This window comes from Acromyrmex echinatior, chromosome 13 (genome assembly GCF_024713525.1).
Source record: "Acromyrmex echinatior isolate Ae372 chromosome 13, ASM2471352v2, whole genome shotgun sequence".
In the NCBI taxonomy this organism is placed as follows: domain Eukaryota; kingdom Metazoa; phylum Arthropoda; class Insecta; order Hymenoptera; family Formicidae; genus Acromyrmex; species Acromyrmex echinatior.
In genome coordinates, this window is record NC_141864.1 from 8,048,530 (window position 1) to 8,075,810 (window position 27,281).

The window sequence follows — 27,281 nt, forward strand, 5'->3', positions numbered from 1 at the left end:
TAGAGAGATATAGATTCGAAAATATAATAATTTGGTTAAACCATCAAAATAATAATGTATGACGTAGAGATCTTCTAATCAGAGTCTGACCTAATAAGAGTGTGTCGTTCTGCAAAAATCTTGTGAGTGATAAAAGATATGTGCTCTCTCTCTGATTAACGCAAATTATCAGAAAATGCGGATTAATCAAAAGTGACCTTCTTATGAACAGTCGTTGATTAAAGGTTCTCTACGACGTTCAAGCCAGTTGCTAAAATATCGAAACTTTTTGCAGCATTTTACTGTAGTATCCTTATACTTATCTTAATGGTTCACCAAAGTTATTTTCAAATCTATAGCTAAATTTTTAGATATTTCAGTAAAACCATTCTTTCCGTATAAAATTAAGATTAATGATAAAATTTGTCGTAAGACATTCAATCTGGAATTCGAAATTACCAATCGATAATTATTGAAATTTCGATCACGATCTAGAGTACGATACAAATCGTCGTTCAACACGAAATTCATACCGGCTGTTTCATTAGCTCCCACATTCGACTGGGATTTATCGGAATGAGTTTTCATCAGGAGAGATGCATTTGCTCTTTAACTGCATTCATATTCGTTCGAAAACGGGTATTCGTGCGTACATGTGCGCAAATATCACTGCTCGAAGATCGTTGCAGATCATTGTCAGGGAACGCGAATCAATCAGCTGATCCGGCAGCCGCGGTTGTGGCGCATTCTAAGAGAGGAGTGTCACCGTGTGCGCACCATGGCACGCGGATAACGCGGATAATACACTCGCGGATATGTGATAATATGCTGCGTGTGCAGTGGAGCCAGCGGAGAAACCATGCAAAACGGCTGTCGATAGTCGCGCGTAGGTGAGTAGACCAGGTGGCGAGATAGTGTAAGAGGTAGAGAAGTGCAAAGAGCGAAGGAACAGACCTAACGACAACGACGACGACAACGATGACAACGACGACAACGATGACAACGACGACAACGACGGCGGTGAAGTGGCAATAGCAAGGAGATGAAAGGAACAGAGACAAAAAGAAGACAGAGAAGTAAAGCTGGAAACGAGCTAGCCTGCCGAGCCAGCGGGGACAGCCGGTGGCTGGAATGTGGGTTAGGTTCCCCCATAGGTGAGCCCCGGTCTAATTATGAATTAATTTCTGAATAACGGTCGATCTCATACTCGTGCGCGGTAGCAGCTACCGGTACGAGAGGTCCGGATTCATTGCGCGTCGTCGTCGAGTGACGCAGGCGCGATGGAAATGCGATCGGCGCGAGAACCGGTCGTGATAGGACGGTCCGCACGTCTGCCTCTCGCAGACTCGCGTTTCCAGCCACTTCCTGCTCCGCAGAAAGATATCTTGACGTCACGTTGTTCTCTATAAGCTCGACGTCGATTTACGATCCCGCACAATCGCCACCGGCTACGCGAGGTGGAGGATCGATGGTCGCGTGGTCTCACGGAGATTTTGACGCTTGTTCTCTAATAATGACATCGCATTCCATCCAGTGAGTCATTACCGACGTTTTTAATGGCTTTATCAGGTGGATTACTCTTAACGTTGTCATTGATATTCTTATGATCGCGAAAGATACGCACTATTAGCGAGAGAAGCTTTTTGCGTGCACGTCAAAATAGAAGGCATTATATACATACGTCAGATTTTGCAATCAAATGACGTTTATGCAATCAAAACTATTATATGTTCGATTGTGCGCTATTGTAATCATATCTTCGAACAACGTTCCATATTTAATGAATTTTTTTATTTTAGTATAAAAACATAAGAAATCATTAAACTCAGAACTTGATTAGAAGTTAAACGCTAATACTGTTTTAATATTATTTGTAACTCTGCACAAAATTAAAAATTCTACACTTAATTAAATCTACATTTTATTAAATATTCCAAAAATGTATAACAATAATTTTTAGAAAAATTTAAATATATATACGTACGCAAATATAATATATATACAGTTTTCGTCGTAGTAAATTTCAGAAAGAACTTTGCTTTAGAAATTTGTTAGAGAAAAGAACAAGATTCTTGACCTGGCTCGCACGAGCTCCTTTTAAACGGAACTGCCCACGGCAACCTATCGCGAATAATTCACAGTGAGATACGAGCCTGCCTTTGACTGACGTGGCATTGACTTGTCAGGAGACTCGTCCTGACAAACGATCTCTTCTGCTATGACACCATTAAGCGCCTATCATATGTACCAATATGACGAGAAGTCGAGAACAATTTCCAGAAAGGCACGATATGTTTAATTTTGCTAACAATAAGTAAAAAATTTTATATTTGCAAAGTTATTATGTGTGTATGTGAAACTTCAAATCTCCACATTTCAATCAACAGTTTTGCACTAATTTTATCTCGTTTTCACTTTTACGATTCTTAATTAATTCATTATGCACCTCATTTCATTTTGTATCATTATAATTCATATTTTACGCAAATTTTATGAATAGGATTTTTATGTACTAAAAATAATCCAAAAGTAAGGACAAAACGTTTAGATTTTTGTTATATGAGAATAAATTTATGTATGTATATACATTACCAATTGGAGTAAGTATATATATATATATATATATATATATATATATATATGACTTTTTTTATTGTCTCTGTAAATATTTTTATATTATCTTCTGATTTATAGCCTTTAGAATCTTAATCTGTTCACATTGCCCATTGTTACATTTTTCACGAGAACCTTGTGAAATACGATAGTGTGAAAAAGTGAAAAATTATGCATTGACAGAAGTGTTAAGGAAAATCACAAAGAGACTTTTCAGGTATGGCGATATTCGATACATACAGACCAGTGATTAATGGCGATTCATGTCGATAATCAAAATCGATAATTATCTCGAGTATTAATAACTGGTCGTTATCCTTAAAGTTAACAAATAGTGAAGATACGATCTTTCTTTGTTCTCCTTTATTCTTCTATGGTCCCGTCGTAGATCTTATTCTGCTTCATCTCGTTGCTGACCGAAACGGGCCCGAAGGGCTCAACTTTGCGGCTCAGAGGGTGGACGCGCGTACGCACCGCGAAGTGAGGGCAGCGAAGGACGCGGAAAGGAGCGGAGGCTGAAGAGACAGGGTGGGTGCAGAAGAGCAAAGTCACCGATTTAAATTGAAGTCGGGGAACACCCGCGAGGGAGAAACGTTCGCTGGCCTATCAGGTTTAATAACACCCGGCACCGACTCTATCTGAAATTACGGATGGTGCTGCGATCGGGGCGGCCTTTCGTCTTATTCTTCTTCTTTTACCTCTTCCTCGTCTTCTCCTTCGATTCAAAGATCCTCGATCGAGATGATCATCGAAATATAATTCATCGGGACGCCAAGCTCGATAGTAGCGCGGGAAACATTTATGATATGAAGCATTGTACCGGTTGGAGCAAGTTTATATCAACGGAAGAAACTTTGCATTGCAGCGTGAGATTCAATGACTAAAGTACACGAAAATAACAATTTTTCTGTGTCAACAAATTTATCTAAATGAATTTATCTAAATAAAATAATTTGAAAATCATTTTATTGAACTATCAAAATAATTATATAGGAAGCGATTATCTCGAGCGTAATGATGCAAAAACTTTTCATATTTTAGCAACTAATTTGAGATTTCTACACTCTAAATTTTTTTACAGTTCTCTCACTCCAAGAAAGTGAAAATATAACCACCCTTGAAAAAAAAATAAAAATATTTTACTTCTAGAAAAAAGTGACAATTTTCACTCTTTTTAAAATAAATTTTTACTTCAGAGGAGTGAAATCTCATTAAAAAAAGGGGGGGAGGATTTTATTCTAAAAAGAGGAGAATGGAGGACGTCGCTTTTTCAAGAAATAAAATATTTTCACTTTTTTTTAAAGATGGTTGCATTTTCACTGTCTTAGAGTAAGATTTCACTGCAAGAATTTTAGAGTGTACATAATTATTTTAATAATCGACATTATTTTTAGGTCTGTACCTATTTAAATTTTTAAACATATCAATAAAACTATTCTTTTTGTGAATTTTACAACTGGGAAATGGAAGAACGAACGCTGTACATTTGTACACAGTAAAAATGTTTGTTTGAAGTATCTGAAATTTAGATATATAATCTGGAAAATAATTTTGTTAGATCATCAAAATAATTCTGCAAGAAACTTGACGAGTAAATGTCGCACAAATTTTTGACATTCTAGTAATCAACTTGAATGTCTTTTTTGTATAATATTTTAATAATCCAACAAAATTATTTTCAAATCTGTATCTAACTAAACTTTTACACTAAAAAAAATTTCTGATTGAAAATGAACGAATCAAAATTTTCAGGTTAAATTTATTAGAATTCTAGTTGAGATAATCGGAATTCTGTGTGTGATTGATAATATTTCTATTTTTAAAATAATTATATCAATCAGAATTCTAGTTATCTCAACTAGAATTCTAATAGATTTTATCAGAAAATTCTGATTTGTCCATTTTTCACCAGAATTACTATTTAATCCAATCAAACAATTTTTCTGTGCAGATACTTCGAATTCAGTGCAGATACTTCAGCAAACTTCTTCTCAAGTGGCGCAATATGTAACATCTTTTTTGTCTACATCTGTAAAAGTTGAAGGAGAATTGTGAATCTTCCAAAAATATCTTAATTTAAATTAATAATGTAAAAAAAATTCTTTCTTTGTAATTCATAAGTTTCAGTTTAATATTCTAAAATGTCAAGAGAATGGCCTGTCGATTCGTATCAGTTGCGACGTAATGAAAACGCTCGTGACATCTTTTGTGGTCCCTCGTGACGAGGAATCGCGTGCTAATTCGATAATTAGCGCAACAGTTCTCGCAAAAGTATCTCGCCCACGGTCCATCCAAGGTGGTTGCGCCGTCAGACTGCGATTCGCCTCCATATTTATAAGTTTCATACCGCTAAACTCTCGATCGCGCCGTAATTGAAAACCTGCTGAATTAGTTATTAATTCCTCGTGGCCTAATTTATGCGAAACAACCTATAACTATTCATAGAGAGCGCTGATTCTTCGTTCTTCTGTCCGCCGTAGAGAACATAATTCGTATTACTCTTTTCTATGTATGCGCATCGTGTAGTCGAATTTGCATATCCTTGCGATCGATTATCACCGACGAAATCACACTGTCGTCACTTCCTTCTTCGATATTTACGCGAAACAATAAAACTTATCCAAAGTCTCACATACGTAATAGTGTTACAAATACATAAAATTATTGTGAAAAAATCGATTGTTCTAAGAAAAAAAGCAATTAAATTTAAAAATAAAATTAATATACAATATCTGATGTATTTTAATTAGAATTTAATAAAATACAATCTCGAGATTTAAATGTCTCCGAGGAAAAAATATATGGATTGACATCTAAATAAATTAGCTATGCAAATGCATTTCAGCAGAGTACGCTAAGACGACAGAGAGAATATATTTTCCAGCCTATGTGTAGACAGGCACAAATAATAAACGCAAAACGCGTGATGCCACATGTGTCTGTCATTTGTCATATGACCTGCTTTTGTCTCCGCTTTTTAATTTGCCTATTCAGCTTTGACGAATGATTGAGTTGTAAGCAGAGGAGAAAGTATGAAGAAAAGAGGATAACAATACGCTGCAAAAAAAAACGAGAAATGTAGACACCGAAAAGTTGGAAATAATTAATTATCGATCGATTAAAAAAATAATTCCTATTTTCTTTGAAAGTTGTCTTGTAACATTTTCTCATTCATTAAAAAAGTCACTTTGACATTGCAAATAATATAGATTAATATTCGCAATAATATAGAGTTGTAGTACTAGTAAGAAGAAAAATGTTAATTAAGAATTTACGTGAAGATAATGCGTTAGTAAGATTTACTTCCTTCCGTTTGTATCATCCAAGATATAAAATTCTTTGATATTACTATGGCTAATTAAGACGCTATTAGATAGGCAGATGCGAAAGATTAAAACTCGCGAAAGAATAGGATGAGGAGGCGAGCGACGAGGGAAAGAAGCAGAGAAAGGGCCGAAATGAAGGTGAAGAAACGCACATTGGAACTGTCGGGTAAAGCCACGGTGGAGACGCAGGAGGCAGAGAGGTGGAAAGGAGGCAGACGAAAGAAAATCACGCGTGGTTCGTCATAAGAGGAATTCCTTTGGCGATACTGGAACTCCCCCTTTCTCTCTCTCTCTCTCTCTCTCTCTCTCTCTCTCTCTCTCTCTCTCTCTCTCTCTCTCTCTCTCTCTCTCTCTCCTACTCTCACCGCGTCTTCTTCTTCTTTCCCCTTCACTCCATCTCTCTCCTCTTCTCTGGCCCAGAGACCCCATGCTTTTTTACTGGTTTATGGGATTTTTTTCACGCGGACCGCCAAGTCGTACATCAGAGAAGGCTGACTGTGAATCTCCTCTTTTCTCTCTTCCTCCGATACGCTCGGTTTCTCATGCGCATTTCGTTGAGAAAGCAGAAGAAAGAGATAGAGGGAGAGAGGGGAAAGGGAGAAAGGGAAAGAGCAAGCGGGGAAAGGGGAGGAGAAACAATAAAAAAGAGCAAATGCCAGCCGCCATAAAAACAACTGAAAGTATTAAAAACTTTAGACCTTTTACTGCCGAGCTGCCTCGGAGAAGCACGGTCGGATATATATGCGAGAAGTCAATGACGAGAACGATGCACCGAGATGTTTCGGGGTGTTGATACTCGCGCAATTAGTTAAATTATTAGTGTTTGAAATTAAGTCAGTTACTTTTCAGTCGTATTACTTTCGAACAGTGGAGACACGAGTTTATGTTTCTTTTTATATGTTTAATTAGAGATAAATTGTCAAAGATATAATATTAGTAGATATAATATTTATATTAAGTGTAGGCGAACGTACTTTTAAACGTATGTTTTACGGTGATATCATCGTAATTAACACCATACTTATATTTGCATCGCAGATAACAAAGCCACGTGCGGGTAAAATTGAATATATTACTCGCGAAAGTGTAAGCGTTATTAAAAGCACAGAAGATTATATCGTACACTGCGTTTTCATCGACATATCACACGTCACGTCTTCAAGTTTCACCACCATACCATGGGCGTATGGTCTTAATTAGCGTATATATTAAACGAGATAAAAATCTACGCGCAATTAAATGCTTGAAAATTTGACACTATTCGCGCGAGTATACTTAACGGCGATGACTGAAGACTTCGCACGTAATTAACAAAATTAGCATACATAGTTATATCGAGGATGATGAATAATAAAAGAAGTGTGGAAGGAAATGTATAAATAAATCGAGTTTGAGCAGAAGTATTGTAAACAAAAAGCAGATGATCTGACGCGATGCAGCGTGGCGAACCGTGGAAGAAAAAGAAGACAAACCAAAGCAGGAGGATGGTCGACCCTCGTAAAATTATCGTACTTTAATAAAATGTGTCGTGCAAAACGCGAGGATAACGAGAAAATATAGGGTTCGAAAGACTCGTGAAATTTATAGAACGATCGCCGCGTCGGCGCACCGAAGGAAGAATCGCTTTTTGGAGTCGCGCCGTTTGGGAGACTCGTCTCGAGTTGGCCCGTTCTCGGCTATGCAATCACAATAAGACCTCGAATAAATCAGATGTTCGTGTCTCGAGAGGACACGGTAGCTCAGCGGATAAAGATTCGTCGCAGTAAAAGAGCCTTTAGCAATTCCGTGAGGAAAGTCGCGCGGTAAAAAGTTGGGGAAGTTTGAATATAGCAACAGGTGTCCCATAAAAGTTGCATTTCGGTCCAAGTTCCAAGGAAATCGCGCAAAGAATAGAAAAAAATCACATTTGATAGAGATACATAAATGCTTTGATAGATGAAAGATGATTCTACATGGTCAATAATATGCATATTGAGTAATATTGAATCAATAATACTGACAGTATGCGTTAATATTTTTAGTATTTTTATCTTATTTTAACTTTACACGATTAGTATTATTGACAATATATTTCACTTTAATTTCACATTTATTGCACTGTGACATACTGAGACATGGGGCCTAATAAAGTGATAATCGAGAATCAAAATCCAAACATTGCCAATATTCTAGTCAATCCATTAATATCAACCACACACAATCAGTAATATTATCAGAATTTATTAATATTGACAATATTATTAACTGGTTCACCTAAAAGCTTTTAGATCGATAATTTTATTTCCGATACTACAGGGCGGTTCATCAAATATCTACTTCTAGTTTTCAAAGTTTGGTACAATCAATTCTGTATCAATTTTGTTAAAAATAAATGTTACTCAGGTATCTCAGACTCATCGTGACAATTGTTAATGGCAAATTCCTGAGACTTTTTCAAGACAATCCTAATAGCAAAATATTAAGAACGTATTAGTTTTGAAATGAGAAGGATTTAAGGTTAACCAATCGAACTGTCCAATATTTGCGCGCTCAGGCATGACACTTTGCACAGTAGCAAAAATGTTTAGGAGAATAGAAGAGAATAGAATTGATGCTTGAAAACCTTCATTATTATGTGCATGCTTGAGTACACAAATCTGGACAGATCGATTAAATTTAAAACCTTCTCATTTATAAATTATTGTAGTCTCGATATTTTCTGATATTAGAATTTTTTACTCGAAACAATCTCAGGAATCTGTCATCAATGGTCGTCATAGACACCTTGTATACTAAATAGTATGACATTTCATGCGTCACCCTGTACTATAAAACAGATATCACATTAATAAATATTTAATTAAATTCTTTCCCGATTATAGTCTACATTGGTTGGTATACGTCTGAATAATCCGTGAATAATCAATGAACGTTAGCTTCGACTATAGCATAGAAAATCATGCATGGTATAATATGTTCGATTGAAATCGCATGTACAATAATAGTACATAAGCAATTTGCTGTGATTGAAAACAAGTTAAAACATTTTTTTTTATCGATTTGCCTTTAACACAATTTTTGCAGACGAGACGAATGCGAACTCAGTCATTTTCTCGCGTGGATTACGTCTCGTGCTGTTCATAAGCAGCGGAGTCCATTTTCGGCATAAAGCAAAATCTCGTACTTCAAACAACGACTAATTAAGATAGCGCGACAAGAAAGATGGTGAGCGAAAGAGAAGGAAGTAGCGTAGAGCACCAGTTTAGTAACAAGTGCTGTAAATTCTTGATTCTTTAATCTTGGTAAACCTTCAGAGTTCCTATCGTTCCCCGACCGTCCCTCAAAGACCTAACTCACGGTGTCTAGCGAAAGATCGCGGTACTCCTCGAGAGCGTCTTGCGCATACACACGTCCACACGCACGGCGCGTCGAGGGAGCCTCCGAGCAGTAAATCTCGCGGACAAACAATCATAATTTTCGAAGAGCTAACAAAAAGCAAGAGACTCTTTAAAGGGAGCCGATGCCAGGCAACATGAAATGCGGCCGCCTCCGCTTCTCCAATTGTTTCGTGGTTTTCTTCCCCTTCCTCTCGAGTTCTCTCTCCGTTCACGTTTCTTCGTTCAACCTTCTTTTCCTTCCCGAAGATTTCTCTCTTTCCACTGTTCCAGTACCTTACAACGTATATCACCATATATCGATTCCCCGGTTGTCCTCTATTCTCTCTTTTTTCTCCTCATCCTCTTTCTCCCTTTCTTCTTCTTCTTCTTCTCCTTTCCAATTTCTATTTCACCTTTCCTGATTTCTTCATTTCTTCCTTGCGGTATCCTCCTCCCTTCGTCACGTCTGCTACATCTTCCGTTTCTTTGTCTCATTTTTATGCGTGTCCCTCTTGATTATTCGATCGATCCACATGATTTTCTCTCACTGTATTATCTCGCGTTTCCTTGCTCTTTAACCTTTTGATTTATGGATTTCTTACGGATTTTTTTCTTAAAAATTTTTGTTTTTTGTATAATATATGTATACAATATTTACTCTTTTGTTCTTAAGGCGTCTCATATTTTTCAAATGTTATTAAGTTTAATAATTAATCGAAATAAAAATTAAAAAAGATCTTTGCCGCAAAACGATTACAAAGCAGAGCACACACAAAATATTACATGTTTGATTAGCGTTCACGTATAGCAAGATAATAACGTTAAACATACCGTAAATAAGAGTATTACGGTAGAATGTGCTTACAAATCAAATGAATTTATTATATTTTTGTTGTAAAACAACCAGATTGCAACATCTATGAAACATTTATGTAACAGTAAGACTATGATGAAAATGAGATAGTGTATATATGTAAAATGGTCGTAGAGAAACGGCGACAATTTCTGTGAAAGAAAAAAACGAAAATGGGGAGGAAAAGAAGTGACATAATCTTGCTCGAGAACTTTCATGTCGGGAGATCGAGGTCGAATTCCGACAGGAAGGTCGATGTTCGGGATAATTTTCGAATCGTGGCCGTGTTATCCGACTACATACGATTTAATGTCGTCGCGTAAAGTATACAAGTTAGCGAAAAAAATTTTGTTGAAGTATTAACAAATTTAGGTAGACACAAATTTGAAAATAATTTTATTAGAGTAGTAATTATATTAAAGTAATTACGTTAAAAACATTCAAGTATAATGAGCTGCAAAAAGTTGTGACATTTTAGCTTGAGCGTCCTACATAATATTTTGATGATCTAACAAAATTATTTTGATGATGTGTATTTAATTAAATTTTTAGATACTTCAGCAAAAAATTTTTTATGTGTAATATTGTAGGAGAAAAAATTGAAAGCCAAATTATAATATAAAATGCATTTAGAGGAAAACAGATCAATATTTAGACAGTTTATCGTACAGAACTTTCTAAACTTTTAAAATAAATCTCACTCTTTTTCAAGACTAGTTCAATTTTCATTCTTTAGAGTGAGAAAGAATTTAGAAAATAATATTTTTTGCCTAATTGGCAAAATAATCTACTTTTAAACGGGCACGCTCCGACGAGTTTTCCTAACGGATTTTTGTGTAGCAAATTCCACGAAATCAGGAACAATTCTATGAGCTAATTTCGTTCTCTCGAGACACACTTCGGAGCGTGGAAATTCACGGAGCTCAATCGGGACCAGGAAGTTTGACCAGCCAACTTCTTTACATCTTGCAACCCATCATTGCTTTGTGTGGCATAATTTAAGTACATTATCGCTAACCTTGTTTCGGCCAAGAAAAGTTTATGAGTGACGCTTATTGACTATAAGTGACATAAATAAATGGCAGGAATGCGGAAAATAGCGACAAAATTTGCGAAATGTTCACGCTAGAAATACGACTTCGTTCATTTGTTTCAAGTGAAATAAGACGATGTGAAATCGGTTGACAACTGTAGCTAATGTATGTACATGCATACAGCTTCACAAGAGATAAACTGCTGATTCGTTAAAACTTTATACAGTAATTCAACATATATTATAATGATAATTTTATGCGCAAATTATTTTAAGAAATATAAAAGAATTTAAGAAAAATCAATTATTAAAAGATTAAAAAGAAATGAAATAGAAGATAATACACTAATTCAGAAGACGAAGAAATTAATTACACACCTCATCTTTTTAGAATAATGTTACATGAAAATTACGTGTTTCTATCAAAATACTGAATTACCTTCTTTTACTCTATATAAAATTATCTCGGAACTTCACACATCAAAATTTCCCAGCAGTTTTTCCCACTCCTCAAATTAATTTATGCATTAAGATGGTCGTTTGTAAGAACCGGAAGCAAACTTTACCTCTTGCTGTCTAACTGGTATCTCCGTTCCTGCCGCGAATCACTCCCGTCAACATCACCATAGTTCTGACATGCGTTTTGGCGATTATCCACACTAATTCACCTCCGACTAATCAGCTCCAGTTCGCTCACTTAGAAAACGTGACAATTCAATGTCGCTCGCGCACCAAATTCGCAGAATCTCTGCGATCACTCACACCGAACGATCCAGATTCGAGTCTTCGGAATTATCGTCGACCAATCCTTGTTACGGGACTTTCAAAAATTTCTTCAGGGAGTCCCAATTCGCGAGGAATACGAAGCATGCGTCAGCTTCTTCCTCTTCGAAATCTCCCAGATCACTTCCACCCTCATCGAACACTTCCTGTGCCACCCTGAACGCCGTCACTTAAAATCCTCGAATTTTGGAAAGCATTCAAACAACGATCATTCGACATTCTCGATTGATTCTTCATAATCTTGTCAACCCGAACGATTAGCAATTCTTCCGATCAGCCACCAATGATTTTTATCCTGACGGTTAAATTTCATGGTGCACAATTTCAAATTTAATTTCTTGACTGGAGCTTATCACAAATTTGGATTAGAATGCCTATTTCATCATGATGTAAAAGGAGGATTATACTTATTGAAACTCAAAAAATAACAGTTTTATAGTAACGGCACTGCGTAGATTTAATCAAGGTCCTATTAAATATACACCAGAGACAAATACGTCGTTTCCTTCTTCGCAGCGTTATCACGATACTTCAAAACTATCGTTCCGACATGAATCCTCGTTGTTTCGAGACGACACGCGCGGGTTCTCCACCCGTGAAACTCGGTATCCGTGTGTCTTCGATTCTCGAGGTTGTCTAAGCATCCGCGACGAAGAGGGAGGCACGCGCTCGCGAGCGCGCGCGCGCGCGTTCGATCAAGAGGGGGAAGAAGTGGGGGTGGTCTTCCGAACTCTACGTCCGAAGAGGGCGGTTCGTTTCGCGTCTTCTTCAAACTCGCGGAAATTCGTTCTGCCACGCGCTTTTACCACCACCCTCAGCAGCAAACAAGGGTTCGCCACCCTCGCAATGATAACAACTGTTTCGTCACCTTCAGAATTTTAGGGTGGTTTCTCCAGCGAGCCCAGAAATATCAGACAGGAGAGTGCGCGTGGCTCGACTGGCGCGAGATGACTGAACCCCTCCAAAGGGTGAGAGACAAAGACGGCGGAGAGGGGAGGAACAGGGGGAAAGAGAGGGAACACACAGTTCTTCCCTTGGCCCCTCTTTCACCGACAGAGAAAGACCGCGGACTTCGGGGGCCCCCACCAATCTACCATCCATAGGTTGCCCCACCCCGTCGAGAGCAGTGACGCGTCGCATTCTCCCCGCCTTCGCCCGACGTTCCGCCGCCTCCCACCCCCGACAGTGCACGTCGGTGCCTCTTTCCCGTCGACCCCCGACGTTGTCGCGGTACCACCACACGACTATGATGATGACGGGGGCAAAGAGACGGAGTTCTGCCACCGCCGAGCAACTCCTTCCTCTTCTTCCGTTCCTTGGCCGCTGTTGCACGCATTCGTCCACCGACTGGCGAACGGCACACACCTCTCTGCACGTTGCCGTTAAGATGCCCCTGCACACGCGAGTGAATGGGTGGTCTCGTGGAGATAATTTCGCGAAAAATATCAACGACTAGTTAACAAAATTATCTCGGAATAGTAAGTAAATTATCTTCATTGTCATGAGAAGAACTGTATATGGCATGACGATGTGAATCTTTATTATACATACAATTTTTTTTTAATTCTTCTAAATTAACTTTCAGTAATAAAAGGTTTAATTAAACATTTCCTAATTTTTTTCCGATTCGTTATATAATTTAATTATATAACGAATTCATTTTTATGATATGTCCTATAATTGATTGTAAATATTTTTTATACGTTTCGCGCTATACATATAACGAAATCATAATGTTCAGAATTATGATTGAATTTCGTTATATGATATGATAAAAATGTTGTGATACAGGAATTATTATAGAATAGTAAAACTGCTATGTAACTCAATATATCATTACACTCGATTCGCGTACAGCAAGCAACGAGTAAAATTTCAAAGTGTATTAATTCTCCACCCTCGTGTAGAATCACCCCGGTACGGGAAAGTTCCACCGACCAATGACGTCATTCGAGTGCCCTCGAAAGACACTCCCACTTTCTACCCCCACAAAGGTTTCTACGATGCTGTCGATGCTTATCACCGATGCGTTACGCATGGGTGACGATTATTTGGGGTTTCTATGGATGTCGCTAATTGAGAGAAAACGAGGGATGCTATGCAGAAATTGAATGCGATCAAAAAATATGAAAGTAAACCACGATAATTTAGTTTTTTAAAATAAAACTCTAAAAGCTTAAATCTTTAAATTTTTAAGATAAACTTTTTAATACGCTTTACAGCAAAGCATTAAGTTATATAATATTATGGATAAATGGTCAATTTTCAATATTGTATTATTATGACATTAATTCGTTAAATAAAGAAAGTTGTTTCATTTACTAAAACTTTCAGATAAAAAGATATTAGAAAAAAGTTTATTTTTACAAATTTTCTTCATATATATATATATATATATATATATATATATATATATATATATATACTTATTATCATTCCCGTTACGTTTTTGAAACATCGCGACATTAATATCCCTTCCAACTTTTAGATTGACGTTTCCGAGCTATTTACATCGTGCGGGTAGCTTGTAACGGGGATTAAGAATGATTAAAGCTGAAAAGAGTCATGAACGAAAATGGGCCTGATTCACGTGATTATACCAATCCGCCGTGTGAACGTTCTTCTGCCTTTTGATTTTTTAATGCGCTCATTTATCACAATTATCGCTCTGTTCGTATTTGTATTCCTGTATTTCTCTTTTGTGATCATTACCAGTATTACGCATTTCATCAATTTATGAAAATTCCACGCAGGTTACTCTCATTAGTGAAGTACATATAGTATATTTTACTTTTTTATTTATGAAATAAAATTCAATTCTATTCTATAATTTATTGTTATCAGTAGCTTTACCATTAATAATACAATGTAAAAATATCGTTATATATTGTATATTGTTTGCATTTTTTGTAGAAGTAAAAAATTTAATTACTAAAAATATTTATAAAAACTATTATACGTAAGATTCAAAATAAAGTAATTTTATACATAAAAATATTTTTTTTTTATTTTTTACTCGATGAAGTAAATTGAAATCATAAAACAGGGAGCTCAGTTAACCCTTTCCCGTATTACAAAACGACCCTATTTGGGTCTTGCAACAACTAGTCGATGATCAGGTAGTCGATTTTCGGAAAAATAGAATGTGGGAAAAATGTCGCGGCGTCCCGTTAGGTCTCGAAAGGGTTGAAGTGGAACCCTTCGAAAATGGGTCAGACTGCATTCTCTCACTGACTCTCTTTCTCCCTCAGCGTTTTCTTAAAGGATCTTAATCCAGCAATAAAATATCGTGTTTCCCCAGGTATCGAAAATACCGCGTGATTTTGCGTAATGTGCCAACGATTTAACCCGTTTCAGGACCTGCATGCGGCTTCCGAAAAGGTTTCAATTTCCGTGAAAAGGGTTTTACCGTTCCGAGGATCGTGTGAGAAAACTATTAGCGTAAAGAAACCCTTAAATAACGGAAGACGGCGCCGATCGCCCAGGGATGAATGGAAAAGCTATTTTCGATTTCAGGTATAATCAACATCCATCTCCATTTGCTTCATATTATTGCTCAAATAAATTAAATATACAGATAAGCATGTAGTACTCTATAATTTTAAATTTTATGTCAGAAAAATAAACAGAAAATTAATTAATTAATTAAGAAATATATTATGTAAAAATACTCCAATTGTAAGATGCTAAATATCGAAATTTTAAAATCAATGTGGGAATAATAATAATCATACAGATCAAAATATATAAAACTACCAACAAATATATTAAACCTACATTTTAACAGTAGATGCATAGTGACCCAATTTATCTTTCAATTGTAATTTAGACTTACAATGTAATAATTCTTCTATTTACTTAGTTCTTTTGATTGTAGTTAATCGCATCAAATATAGCAATCATATAATACTAAAAATCTATTGTTCTTCTTTCTCTTTTAATAATTGCACTACTAGCCATTTTTAACATAAATAATTATAAAGTTATGTGAAAAAATAGATCTCCCAATTGCAAATTAATTTTTATCTCGGTCCAACGTATATTTTACTAATTCTTAGCATATCAGTCGTAAGTCTGAAAATTCGTAAATCAAAATAGTCGTAAGTAGAGGAATCCTTACATATAACAATTATATTAATTATTTTCTCTGTCTTGGCATTTAATGATTGGTGAGGGAAATATTTACAGAAACCTGAAGAATCCGGCAAGACAAAGTTGAATGCTCTCTCGGAGCACTCCCCAAAATTTAAAAATACCGCTCAGTCTTAGCCCTTCCAGTGAAAATATGAATTTTTTATCTCTCCCTCGCGGGCCATATGGTTGATGCGCGTCTCCCGAGGGTAGGAAGACAAAAAAGAGAGTTGGGGAGTAAGGAGTAGCGCGATCAAAAAAACCCGAGAAACTCCATAAGACGAATATTTTTAGAATCAAATTTCCAAGGTAGTTTCCGTGGTTTCATGGGAGGGACAGGAAAAGGAAAAGGGTTGCCGTTCTTTTTTACCGTGTATTCTGCTATATCCTTTCCGCGTCTACATTCCTCTTACCGTTCCGTCCTTACCTACCCCTTCTCATTTTCAAGATTCCTAGATAAACCAGATGTCATCTTGACAAATCTTTCTTAGCAGCCTGCTTTCTATCATTAATTTCTTATATCTAAAAAGAATCGAAGCGATTAAAAGTCTAAGGCTACAATACTTTAACGAAAGCGACGATTAAAATTTAAACAGAAGTATCGGAATGTTATGTATAACTCATTTTTCTAAATGCAACAGACTTTCTCACGAGGACTGGATAAAATGGATATTAGAAATATATTTCGGACAGTGCGTGGAATACCGTATAAATCGGACGGAACATCGCAACTGAACGTCGCGAGTATGGCGCGTCTGGGATGCGTTTTGCAGTGGTGCACGTGTCGTCGGCGCATCTACGAGCGTTATACTCCGAGCAATGCATCGAGCAACGGCGTTCGTACTCGTCCGACATGGAATGTGGTCCGGTTCTCGAGTCCGGTGCGCGAGCGGCAGAGAGCACTGCGCTATAGTTCCCATTTTTTATCGCTTCGTAATGCATTAGCCATAATAGCCGCACGCACTTAATGGACTGTAGCCTCGTTATAGTGCACCACGTCGTGGGTGGATATGCTGCTCGTCTTCGTGCTTCAGCCGCGCTCGCTCCACTGGCGCGTTGTCTCGCTCGCGTTGTCAATCTTCGCAGGCGCATCAACTCGCCAATGACTTTTGTCCGCTACATCTTTTCAAGAATTTGCACAAAGTTTGTCCGCGCTTAGCTTTATTGAAACTCGTAAACGTATATATTTGTAAAAGTATGATAATTAATTATTAACTAAATTACAATAAATATCGCGTAAATAGTAATATTTCCGTAAAATAATAATAGAAATAAAAGTTAATAAGAGCAGCATAGTTATTGAGACTTATTCTTTTATAAAATATATTTACTTTAAATTATAAAATTCGAACGGATTGATGTAATTCAAATAGCAAATTCGATTGGATGTACTCAGTGCGCACTAATGCATTAAAATCACATACACAAATTAACATTATGTGTCTAAGATATGGATTAAATTGCAAGATCCTCTGTGTTTCATTGTGCTGTTAAGAGAACAATATTTTATAATTCGAAATTATAATAAATTATAATTTTTTGTATTTCAATTTTACATTCAGATTAAATCAGTGAATAACGACTTTAATATGCATCAGTATAGTGCGTCCAAAGTCACTATAAAAGTAAATATATATTTTATATATACAAAAAATTTAAGCCTCCAAAACTTTGTGTTCTTATATATTAATCTTTACTTTTATTATTTATTATTTTATTTTTTAATACTGGGAGTCCTTATATCAATTACTGATTTTTACACATTCAGTTTCGTTCATGTCATTTGCAAGGTTTCATACATTTAATATGTCTCTCGTATTTGGTGCAACTCGATCTTATATCTCGGCCTGCACATGCAATTTCGTCCGCTCTCGCAGTAAAACCATTACTCGCGTATTACCTTCCATCATTCGTCAAAGCAATCACGCTCGCTATTCTCCTTAAACAAATGGAGAAATCCGCATCGGCGATCACGATCGCATCGATCAATAATCACGCCTGCGAAAATCGCATCCCACGGTAGCGTATTATTTACCGACTTCGTCTCGGACGAAGGAGCATAGAGAACTAAATAACTTTCTCTATGACGTTGAGTATTGCCTTGATGTTATAATATAGAAATAAACTTTCGCAAACAATATCATAAATTAAAATGTAATATCATGTGAAAAGTGGATATAGTATAATCGTGCTATTCTCTTTCCCCTTAATCCTTGCAGTTATATTATTATTCAAATTCGAAAAATATCAAATGCTCTTTTAAAGTGTCATAGTCATCTTAGAAGTTAGTCATGGCACACAGAAAAACGTAAAACAGTAAGAGTTTAAGCGATAAGCTTAAATCAACCGATCACAGTAAAGAAAAATGTAAGGTAAAAATGTAAATAGTAACAAACTAAAAATATTGATTTATTTATTGTTTAGGTCTTACTATTTATGGAAAGTCTCCGCATTAATTACATTGGTCATTTGGTGGAATGAATTAGTTTTCATATATAATGTAGTGAGCAAAAAAAATATCATAAACATAAGATTTAATAATGAATAATTTCTAAGTATATCAAAGATACTGCGGGAGTACAAGTTTTTATACCTTTAATACACTGTAACTGAAAAACCATCAATTATTATTGAGTCTTGTGTTCACAACTTTTGCTCAGCATATTATAAACTACATTATATATGTAAAATACAATATATGTAAAATGTAATATATGTATAATATATGTAAAAACTAATTCATTTTGTCGAGACCCAATTTTCCACTTAATTAATACAAGATCCTTTGTGTGCCTTTTTTTCTTTAGTACAATCTTAGTTTGAAATTACGAATATAAGATAGCCTTACGAGCTGCTCAGACTGCCACGAGACAGGTCTCCCGCGCTCATCGATCGTCATCTGGATCCAGAAAACAATTTCACGAAACAGGGTAACAAATCCAGTCTGCGCGCGATGCACACCGAGACACGTTAATAATCAGCACCGCGTACACGCGCACGCACGTATACACGTTGCACGGATTTTAATCTCACATATGTGTCCCCTCGATCGAGAAGTACATTGGTAGAATTACTCACACGCCCTCATAACGGCACACACGCACGCGCCTCGCCAGCACGCCTGAAATATTCAAAGACTCCTCTCGCCATTCCCGCTCCGCTCCGCGCTGTTTCGCTGGTGTGTATGTGCGTCTCTCGGCGGGACTGGTTTTCGATATGACTCACGCGTGTAACGCCATTCGATGTATGTATTAGTGTGCTCGTATATCAAAACCAGTAGGCACCCCCGACCGACGTCGCGGGATCCGTGCGTGCGCGCGCGTGAGCGCACCTTCACGCTCGTCTCCCCCCTCCCTCTTTTTTTCTCTCTCTCTCTCTCTCTCTCTTTTCCGAAACGCGTGTATATATGAACAAGTTGCCAGCTCTCTTACAACGGCGTGTTCTCTCATTTTTACAGACTACCTTAAGTCTAAGTCGTTCTATTTAAGCGAACGCATAGAATTAAGTAACGACCCCGCTGTCTTTCAGCACTACATCCGCCTCACCTCCTCGCCTTACCTCGACACGATTCGCCCTACCTCCTCCGCGTCTCCTCACGTTGACGCTCACACTACTAATGTTTTGTTCGCCGGCGCTACACGTGGCCGTTACTGCCGCACTGCTTCCGATATTTCTCTTCTAGCGCACGAGCTTGCTCGATTGATGACGGAAGTTACGCGCGCGAGACGTTTGGAAATATTTTTTTATTTATTATTCGTATAAATTGCAGAAAGCATTTTGTTTTGCTAATCGACATTCATTTTCACATTATTTACCGTGAAAACGAAACTCTGTAGAGTTTGCTCTGTGCAGAGCTTCCAAGTGTGTCTATTTTGGATCTAACGAAAATAAGACCACACTGCCAAAACAACAAATCATGCAGTGCGAGATTAAAATCCCATTAGAACCATCGTACTCAGCGATAATACACTCGTTTATTGAATCAATGAGATTCATTATGTAGTCAGCTCGAGATGGCACCGAAAGCTCGTAATAAAAGCTTGTAATAGTCGTCATGATTTCTGAACACCGAGACATCGTAGTCGCGAGGCGTTAGAAAATCAAACTATAATTACTCATTTCTTCAGTATTTCCTGTGTAATAATCGACTGCTTGTAGAACACCTTAATGACGATCGTTATAGATAATGACTGTAAAAAGAGGAGATTCAAATTCGCGATCTAAAAAGATCTTTCTAACGGTCATCATAGCTGCGGGCGAAAATCCTCGATTCTGATCACGGCATACGTTTCTCACGAATCTTTTTTATCTTATCTTCCGTTAAAATAACCAACAGCGTGATTCTGCTTTATCGTAAATGAGAGAGATTCTAATTAGTTAACGCGGTCCCGTCAATTCGTCCGCCGAGTTCGACCAGGAAGTCTCCTGGTCGATGAAATAATTGCTCTGCAAGCTAACTGAATGAAATAAACTCTGCGATGAACGAACAGTATAGTAATTAAAAGTGATCTGCAAACCGTTAAGTATATAGATAAAATGATAATTAACCAAACAAGATTTAATTATTTTATTTTAATCGTTGCGTCAACAAGTACCTATAAAAATTAAAAAAATTAATTATATTATTTCTCTTTATACTTCAAAAGTGACACAATTTAAGAAATGATTTTTTGAGTTATTATCATGAATGTGTTACGTAAACATTATCATTACTCTATCAATCATCAAAAAAAAATTATTATAACTTAACTTCGTAAAAAATTGTCATAATTTAAAAATGATGCGTTATTAAAATCGTCACGACTAAAAAAAATAATTTTTTTATTAAATCTTTTGTGAACGGATGTATTTTTATTTGAGAATACCTTTTTCTATTTTATAAATTGTTCGCTTGATTTATGTAAAACTTGATTTATAAGATATTAAAAATAAAAATTTCAAAATGATGGATCCAATAATGGATAGAATTTTTTTTTAATAATTTAATTATCTTTCATAAAAATTAACTTTTTTAGAAAATTTTTAATTGCAAAATATATCGAGTTTTTGTTTGAAGCTCGTCAATGTTATGCAAATGGTTAGTAGCTATTAATTTCTAAACCAATTTCCAAACTCTGATTTTGAGCTATATAACACTAAATCCTTCTTTATTGAAAATTATCAATAATTCAATTATCAATAATTGACAAAAATAATCTGATTATTGCGTGAAACTCAGTTTTAGGAGGTTCTTGATATCGCTGAGTTTAAATGTAATTTTAAAAAATTTGACATTTTCAAATTACATTTAAATTCAATGACATTAAGAACCTCCTAAAACTGAGTTTCACGCGATAATCAGATTATTTTTTTCAAATTTAAATTTTAGAATTCTCTGAAACCAGAATCGAATTCCACTCTGAAAATTTTTAGAAAAACAAGGTTTTTTTTAAAATTTCTTTCTTAAAAAGATCTCATTTTCAAGGATTAAGAATTGTGAAATAAAAACAATAAAAATGGCACTTGGTCATGTTATAAAAATAGGTATATTCTTTATACCAATGTTCAATTAGTCAATAATTTTCTAAGTTTTGTCACTTTGGAAATAGGGAAGCGTTATCTTCTCTTTAATAAATAACTACTGAATGCATCTACCAAATCATAGAATGCTACAGTAATGCATCATTTAGATCGCATATACGTCATCGCGAATGTAAATGGTTCACGCATGGAATACCGAGGCACGATACGAAGAAATAAACGGAGGTCCGAGGGAATGCGAGTATTATATGTCCCGTGGAAACGGGATATCCCTCTCGACCTAGCTCTCGGTCGAACAATCGATACCAGAGCCAAAGGAATCGCGATACTCGAGCATGTACGTAAAATGCATACGCACGGGTTCGCGAGCATGCGCTCAGGTATGTGCGACCTCGTAGTAACAAGCGTCAAATCGATTCCCACGGCTGTGCGAATCAAGGTCTTATCGCGGCAGAATTGCCTGATAGCGTCCCGCGAGAAAGTGGAAACTTCGCGGAAGTATGAGAGAAGTATCGCGCACGCCGCACGTTTCTCGTATCGCATGGGACTCGATTTCGCGGCATGATGGCCGATAAAGTTTATGTCGCGGGGAAATGAGCGGTTATTTTACGATTAACCGTAAAACCCTGTGTGCACTTCATCTCCCTGTTATTTCCGCAAGCGCGCGTTGCTTCGGTGAGTATGTACCTGCAGAAAATGCACACGTAGTTCGCGTTCCGACAATTAACTCTTGCTCGAGAAGAACGCTTCGTGTTTAGCTCGACAAAATCATATGTATCCGTTAAAGAATAAATAATAAGATAAAAAACAATTAGATATATGTTTCGAACTTTTGTATTTTAATTTGTCGACTTAAATATTATGTACACGGTAATTTATAGTGTATAATTTATTATTTAATTAATTAATGTTTTCGCATTGAGAAGAACCGAAAACGTCAGTTAAGACATATGCAGATTATTTTCAATAAGTAAATAAATGAGTAAAAAAATAAGTAAAAAAACTTTGCACATCAACTGCATAGGCTCTTAAGTGACTTTCTTTTAATTTTCTTTTTGGTTATAATATTAATTTCCTATTTGTTCTCAGAAACCTATTTTTAAGTTATATTGTTAATTATATCAAATAAAATTTTTTGAACCAGCAACTTTCCACAAAGATAAGAAAATAGTTGCTATTGTAATAATTTAACTATAATTTGTAGTCATTTTCGGGATCAATTATACATTTTCTTAAACTATAAAATAAATTTGATGAAAAAAGTTTGATAGAATATAAATATAATTGTTATTATTATACACTGCAGCAATAATAAAAATGAAGCTCTTAAACATAATTATTTTATCATGCAATTATAGTTACAAACATCAAATACTTTTCTCTCAGTCTGGCAGCAATATGAAAAATAATTAAATCAATTATGAGATGTGATTAAACACTGTCGTAGGTTAAAGAGGTAAAATTGTAGGTTAAATTGCTTAACAAAGACACGACATCTCAAGTCAACGGTATGGACGAAAGAATGCCAGTATCGAAGTATGAAGGAGAAAGAAAGGTATTGGAACACATAGAATTTAAGGGCCGACTATAACGACTTGGCGAATAAGACTATAAATTCGTCTCTGTAAATCATGCGGGAGGATAATGAAGCAAGAGGGTTACCACATACATTTTCCTTCTCAACGAGCTATGTAACTATCGGTGCGTCTCGTCATATCGTTATTGACGACAGACATTTGGACAAAGGATTGCGACCAATCATTTAAATATCGGTGTGTTTTACTCGCTCAATTCGTCATAATAATATCAATATAACTTTAAGATATTTCAGATATTTCAGATACAATATTTTGTTATAAAATTTATTTTTAGGATATTGATATTAAATATACAAAAAAATTAATATATGAGTAGTTTATAAACTTTTATAAATCACTCATATTAATTTCAAGATAAAATTAAAAAATTAATATTTTATATCATTTATTTTCGTGTAAGGTTTCGTCTTGTCTAAAAGTAAAACATTTAAATTAACTTTTAAACTTATTTATAAGCCATTCACATATTGATTTGAAAATAAAATTTTAAAAATTAATGTTTTAATGTACCGTTGTGTAAATATCCACAATTGTTATAATCACTCAAATGACATAAACTTTTAAATATTAAAAATCTCATGTCAAATACCAGTGCTAAAGTATAAAGTATTGCTTGGATAGTTTTGCGTATCGATGTTTTCAATAATGTATCGTATATTGGTTGCAGCCCTGCGGATACATCAGAGCGCGTGCAAGTGGAGGGACAGCAAAACGCAAGTATTTCAAGAAACGCGTAATTTATATTCGAGACCCGTCGGTGCTCGACGGGGATTTTATGTGCCTTTCGGGAAACGGACGTTACGAGGCAATTAATTTCAAAAATCCCGATTATCCGTCCGCTGGTTTGCCGCTCTATTGCGAGATGTAATTTATCTCACGGGGTTTCTCTATTTATGCGCGCGTCACTAGAATTATTCTCTCACTCTCGGCGCGCCTCGAATTTCGCGATTACTTCCTTGCTACTCTCAGCCTCATTACACATTGTGACAAACTTTACAGGATGCAAACTGGTTCTCAGTCAATCGTGTCTATGTGGCTATTCTTATTAAGAACGCTGTAGTATCGTGTCTGTTCCACTTCCATTCAACTGGGCAGAGCATTTTACAAGAGGTATTACCGATTACAATCGCGACTGGATGTCGCAGGTGTTAATGTTATCACGGTACAAACGTGCATGTATACCATGACCATCTGGTCGGCCGGACGATAAATGTCGGAGGCGGGCTTGGAAATTGGCCAACGTGGAATAAAACTATTCAACGATCGCATGTGATTTATATTTACGATATCTCACACGTTATCCGTAGCTGAGACTTAGTTACGGAATCACCGTACATGTATTCAGAAGTGGTCTACGAGCCGATCCCGGTCTACACCCGTAACGAGAGAGCAACCGTTCGAACGACAATACAACAACACCACAAATCACACCAGGCAAACAATAAAATACCAGTAGCTCACACCCACCACGTGTCTTTCTGCCTACGTCACTTACATATGTATATGCCCCTTCCTGCTCTCTCTTTCTTCCTCGCCACGCTCGTCATCTCTTTCCTTCCCCTTCCTCTTCATTTGTCTCTCTTCGGTAATACCTTCCCGTTTTTAAATTCCCGGAATCGAGTGGCAGTCCATTCACGATTCACGCCGCGAGAATTAAGATAGAGAAGAAGTATAGAAAGAGAAAGATAGAAACAGGAAAAAGGAAAAGATAGGGTGCGATAAGTCGATCGCGAATGCACAAAGCATTTAATTGAGAAATTTAACGAAACAATAGGCACTCGTTCATATAAGAGTAGAATAGAATGAGAGAGAGAGAGAGAGAGAGAGAGAGAGAGAGAGAGAGAGAGAGAGAGAATATATATTATACATGATGTGATATATCTACCGTGTACGGCATGCCTGAGAAAGCGCATTAGATACCTACCTATTAACGGGCTACATCCTCCTGAAGGCATCTAATTTCAGCACTGCTTCATAAAAAATTCAAATTTTTAAGATTCCTGCTTATAGCAGCCATCTTGAATTGTAAGTATTATAACGTAAAATACATAAACAAAATCTTTGCAAATTATATTAGGTGTTGGAATTAATTCGTAGCGTTTTACAAGTGATGGGAAGTACTTTCATTAATGTATTTTTTAATGCTCATGTGAAATAAATAACATTCTTTCATTAAAAAACGCTACGAATTAATTCCAACACCTAATATTAAAATGTAAATATTTTTCAATAAAATAACATTTTCAATCTCAATAGAATAAATTTGTAAAATATACCAAAAACTCCTTTTGTGTTTCAATAATCAGTAAACAATCATATATTTGAAATCAGTTTATGTTCTAATCAGAAAATGAAACAAGTTGCATGTCAAATTAAAATATACATAATTTTATTCTATTTTGAAATAAAGAAGAATTTTCAATATATTTTTTACAAGTACGTTATTCTATAGTCTATAAACACAAATATTGTTCTTTAAAAGAAATTTCTACTTTAATATATCTTGGTAGAATTTTAATTACGTATTTCCTCGCTTCTAATGTCATCAATCTAAACATTGAGTGATGAGTGGTCAGATCTTAGCGAAAGAGCATAATAAATTACGCAACAAAAAATTCACAATATTTCTGAAGTTTACCGTTAACTATGACCAATTTGAGTTTTAAAATATTCTGGGATTCAAAAAAACGTCTCTTGAGAACGTAAACAAAAATAAACCTTTTCTCGAGTTGCGCCATTTATTTTCGGTTATATTTGTACGCTGAACTTAAAAGTATATAGCCTCGATATACTTGTATATTTCCATTTCTATCAAATCCACTTGACGGTTAAAAACTTAAAAGATATTTCCACTAGAGTCCTCGTAAAAACAGATTCATTTAAAAGATCTCGCGATCGCATGAGAAAAGAGATGTTTAAGTATATTCACCAGTTAAGAATAACGTCAACGAAGTCACTTACTAACGAATTTAACCTCGTACATACGTATACGCTCGCTATACTGCCTATAATATATTATATATAGTATATACATATACATGCGTAATGCACATGTTTATTGACGAAGAGACGCGCGCATGGATGTGAACGTAGCGATTGTATATGCCGTATTCGCCAGTAAGACGTCAATGACCTTTTATTGGTCGGTACTGCCTCTATGCACTCTTATCATTTTAATCCCTCGTAATTTCCTTTACGTTTATGCGCCATTCGTTATGTATTGGTGTAACTAGAGATGCGAACAGAGCTCGAAGATGAGTCGAGTGAACAGAAAAATATTCTTCGCTGAAGAATATCTTTCGGTATTGAATTTTCACGTAGCATTTTCAAAAAAATAACTTTAAATTTTTTATAAATCGTTCATACATTGACAGATGATACCAAGAGTTTTTCAACAATCTAATTCTGTCATTAGAATTATTACAAGGATCATCGCTAAGAGGGAAGCTGTCGACAAATCATTTCAACTAGGGAAAATTTTTTCGTCCATTTTTTAAATCGATATGAATAAAAAAAATCTAAAGGCGATCTGATCGAATCTGAAACGTTCGATTTTTTGTCACTTTTTATGTGCTTCCTCCGTGAAAAGCAGTTTGATGAAAGGTAGCTAAGGAAAAACGGGCGCACAATAGCACCTGCCTCCGAAGAACCGAGGAAATTCGCCTTGGGGGTCCGCCTGTGAAATTGAGCGGTTAACGCTTGACCTATCGGCCTGCCTCCGGATCGTCCCAATCCGACGACCGAAATGTTGACCCAGACAAGACCCCCTTCTAGTGAGATTCCCCCCCCCCCTTGCGGAAAATCGTCCGACAATGCACAGAACTGTCGACAATATTTTGACAGATTCATCCGTTCATCTTTTCGGCCCATCGACCATCGAGGGTCCGCTCCGAGAAAAAAGTTCGACGGGACAAAAAATCCTTAAACTGGTCAATTAACGGCCGCAAAGAAAAAAACAAGATCAGGAGTTTCGCGCGTGTGAAAGTTTCATTTCACAGCGGATGGGTAAAGATAATAATGGTGGAAGACGGAAATAAAGGGGAAAGGGAAAAATAGATATCGCACTTTCGAGATTTATAAGATGTCAAT

The 27,281-nt window shown here is 36.2% G+C and overlaps 1 protein-coding gene and 1 long non-coding RNA gene across 5 annotated transcripts in view; one reads left to right on the forward strand and one right to left on the reverse strand.

The window, feature by feature from the left end:
* LOC105148708 (zinc finger protein castor homolog 1) overlaps nt 1-12,890 on the reverse strand; it is a 101,287-nt gene extending 88,397 nt beyond the window's left edge. For both annotated transcript variants that reach the window (XM_011060594.2, XM_011060593.2), the window contains exon 1: nt 11,727-12,890. The gene's annotated coding sequence lies outside the window, so the exon portion shown is untranslated. The remainder of the gene's footprint in view (nt 1-11,726) is intronic.
* Nucleotides 12,891-13,168: 278 nt separating this feature from the next.
* Nucleotides 13,169-23,906, forward strand: LOC105148720 (uncharacterized). Of its 3 annotated transcripts, XR_015547209.1 has the most exons (4): nt 13,169-13,421; nt 13,851-14,075; nt 14,432-15,459; nt 23,860-23,906. It is a non-coding gene; the product is annotated as an uncharacterized LOC105148720 (long non-coding RNA). The 3 variants fall into 3 exon arrangements; XR_015547207.1 differs by lacking the exon at nt 23,860-23,906 and having other exon boundaries at nt 13,190-13,421; nt 14,432-17,669; XR_015547208.1 differs by lacking the exon at nt 23,860-23,906 and having other exon boundaries at nt 13,191-13,421; nt 15,301-17,669.
* The last annotated feature ends 3,375 nt before the right edge of the window (nt 23,907-27,281 follow it).